At 54.6% G+C, this 3,592-nt stretch overlaps 2 pseudogenes; both read left to right on the top strand.

The window, feature by feature from the left end:
- Positions 1 to 619, top strand: part of LOC116852231 — a 1,701-nt pseudogene extending 1,082 nt beyond the window's left edge.
- Positions 620 to 1,353: 734 nt separating this feature from the next.
- Positions 1,354 to 3,592, top strand: part of LOC116852230 — a 3,325-nt pseudogene continuing 1,086 nt past the window's right edge.

Below are 3,592 nucleotides of genomic sequence, written 5' to 3'. Positions count from 1 at the left end.
TAACGAGAAACTAGAGAGTCACACTATGGACTGCCAAAAATTAAACGACTGCACCATCCTGCTACCTAGCGAGGACAACAAGTGGCTAAGCTTTCGCAATTACAGCAGGAAGAAGCGAGTTCCATTTGTGGTGTATACCGACTTTGAATGCATCTTACAGAAGACGATAAGTGAGAAGGAAGAGGAGGAATATACATCGCACGCGTATCAGTATCACAAAGTATTTAGCATAGCATATTACTTACGTTGCTCATACAATAATTCATTGTCATATTTTCGGAGCCGTCGCGATACGGATTGTATTTCATGGTTCGTCGAGCAACTTGAAGAGTTAGCGCACCGCGTAAAAATAATTTTGTGTATCAATACCCTCATGGAAACTTTGTCGAAGGAACAGTAGGCGGCATTTCGTAACGTGACGCAATGTTACGTGTGCGAAAAGCCATTTGCGACAGAGGATACACGCGTACGCGATCATTGTCACTTCACCGGACGGTATAGAGGTTCCGCGCACTCAAACTGTAATTTAAATTACAAAAATTCATATCACATTCCAATAGTTTTTCACAATTTATCTAGTTATGATTCACATTTTATTATCAAAGAAATAGTTAACGCATTTGAGGGGTCAATCGATGTACTACCGATAACAAAAGAAAAATACATTTCGTTTACAAAAAAACATCCAAGATACAGCAGATAAATTTAAAAATGTTGTAAAATTGCGTTTCACCGATTCGTACAAATTTCTCAGCAGAAGTCTCGGTAAATTAGCATCCTTCCTTGACAAAGACGAATTAAAAATTTTACATTCTGAATTTCAAAAATTATCCGATTTATTGATGCGAAAGGGTGTCTTGCCATACGAATACGTGGATTGCGTGGACAAGCTCCAGGATGTGTGTTTACCCGTCCGGCACCTATCCCGGGGTCTCAATGAGTCCAAAGCTCAATGAGAAGCAATACGGCTTCCGGGAGGGACGGTCGAGTGTGGACGCGATCTTGCGCGTCCGGTCCCTCTCGGAGGCCGTCGTAAGGAGGGGGGGGAGTTGTGTTGGCGGTGTCCTTGGACATCATCAACGCTTTCAACTCCCAACCTTTGGGACTAGGTGGAGGCGGGTTTGGCCCATTTCAGGCCCCCCCCCCACCTGGTCTCAATTATTAGGGACTACTTCCGGAATAGAAGACTGGAGTTCCGCAACAAAGCGGAACTCCAGTGCGGAAGAGCGGTCTACCGCGGTGTTCCTCAGGGGTCTGTATTAGGACCCTTATTATGGAATATCGCGTACGACCATGTCCTCCGCCTTGCCCTCCCCCCCCAGCTGCACCGTCGTTTGTTACGCGGACGACACCATGGTGCTGGCCGGGGGCAGGGGCTGGCGGAACGCCCTGGAAATGGGACGTCTGGCGATGGACCAGGTGATAGGCTCCCTGAACAGGATGGGCCTCAAGGTGGCTCCCCTCAAATCTGAGCTCATGTTCATACATGATGGCTCCAGAAGGGAATCACCTGGGGCCCAAGTCCGGATTGACGGTGTCTCCGTGAAGACGGGTCCCACGATAAAATATCTGGGACTCCTCTTGGATGGTACATGGGGGTTTCAGAAGCATTTAGAGCTTTTGGCCCCCAAGTTGGGCAGGGTGGCCAATATGTTGGGTGGCTTCCTGCCCAACCTCGGCGGCCCTAAAAGGAAGGCACGGCGGCTGTATGCCGGCGTCGTCCAGTCCATGGCCCTGTACGGGGCCCCGGTCTGGGCGAGTGCGATGGCGACCAACCAGCGCATCATAGCGCTGGCACACCGCGCTCAGCGGTGGGTCGCCACTCGCCTCGCCCGAGCCTACCGGACGACGTCGCATATGGCCGCCATGGCCCTGGCCGGTCTCCCCCCGCTGGAGCTCCTTGCGCAGATGCACGCCGAGACCTATCGGCGTGTCAAGGACCTCCGTGCCGGGGGAGACCTCGAACATCTGGCCAGGGCCATAGGAATAGCAAGACTGCAGGCCCGTCAACGCCTCCTCTTAAGGTGGAGCATCCACCTGGAGGAGACGACGGGCCGCTCAAGAACGAGGGTCGCCGAGGCCATCCGGCCCTGTCTACAAGAATGGGTGGACAGGGCCCGCGGAGAGCTGTCCTTCCAGACGACGCAGGTACTCACCGGACATGGATGCTTCGGTGTGTACCTGCACAGGATTGGTAGGGAGCCTAACTCCCGCTGCCATCACTGTGGTGCTGAGGTGGATTCGGCGCAACACACCCTGGAGGAATGCCCCTCCTGGGATGTGGAGCGTCGAGTCCTAATTGATGTGGTGGGAGCGGATCTCTCTCCCCCGGCCTTCATTAGGGCCATGCTTGGGGGAGACGAGGGCTGGTCCGCCGTCACCTCCTTCTGTGACACAGTCGTGTCACAGAAGGAAGAGTCGGAGAGGGTGCGGCGGGGCGAAACCGCCGCTCTCCGGGATGGGGTGAGGCGCCGCAGAAGAAAAGCGGCGCCTAACCTACCCGCGCATTAGCGCGGGGTTGAGGGGCGGCGCACTCGTGGGCGGGGAGGGGACGCCACCGCTGGCGTTCCCTCCCCCGGGGTACCTGCGGGTACGCCGCCGCCCGCTACAATGCCGCCGGATCCTCCTGATCAACGGAGGGCCCGGCGCGGGGGAGATAGGAGACACCTGGTCGAGCGGGGGAGACGCGTCGCAAGGCGCAACTCCCCCCCCCCCTCGTGACAAAAAGTCAGACCAGGCGCCTCAGGGAGAGGGGCAGGGCGGCCGGTTCGCAAGGGCGGACTCTCAGGCTGCTCACCTCCTTCCCAGAGCCCGGAGGCTCTTGACCGAGAGGGGCGGAAGGGTGTGACCGGACGGGGGAGTCCACGTCCGGTCATGGAGGATTGGAACAGCGGGCCGGAAGGGAATTATCTCTCCTGGCCCGGGAAGGGGGCGGGTTTCTTCCCGCCCTGCGGCTGAGGGTGTCCCGGAAGTAATGCGCAAGCGGTTCCCGGGACGCCCTCGCAATGGCCGCAAGGGGCCCGGCAGAGGTTTTAGTGGGTAGGCTCCCCCGGCCGTTAGTTCCGGGGGGGAGAGAGTCCCACACAATCCCTGGGAAAGTCCCGTCTTTCCCGGCGGTGTGCGTAATGCATTTCCTCAGCCTTAAGAAAAAAAAAAAAAAAAAAAAAGGATGTGTGTTAACCACCGCGAGAATCGTTTTACAGTTCGTTGACGGGCGATACGGTATCCGAGGGCGATTACGCGCACTTTGTAAACGTCTGGCAACGATTCTCTATTCGAACCTTGGGCGAATACAGCGATTTGTACCTGAAGACTGATGTCTTGTTATTGGCCGATATTTTTGAAAATTTTCGCGACAGCTGTATTGCAAGTTATGAATTAGATCCTGCGTATTATTATATGTACTTTACGTGGGATGCAATGTTGAAACATACCGGCATAAATTTTGAATTGCTCACTGACATTGACATGCTCATGTTCATCGAACGCGGTATACGTGGTGGGTTGAGTCAATGTTCCGGTTGATACGCGCAAGCCAATAACAAGTACATGCAGTCTTACGATCCATTGAAATTGTCGTCGTACCTGATGT

Source organism: Odontomachus brunneus, unplaced genomic scaffold (assembly GCF_010583005.1).
Source record: "Odontomachus brunneus isolate Ranch 3 - 2012 unplaced genomic scaffold, Obru_v1 Obru_scaffold_207, whole genome shotgun sequence".
Lineage (NCBI taxonomy): Eukaryota > Metazoa > Arthropoda > Insecta > Hymenoptera > Formicidae > Odontomachus > Odontomachus brunneus.
The sequence above is the reverse complement of the archived record's forward strand: the minus strand, read 5'-3'. Positions and strand labels throughout refer to the sequence as shown.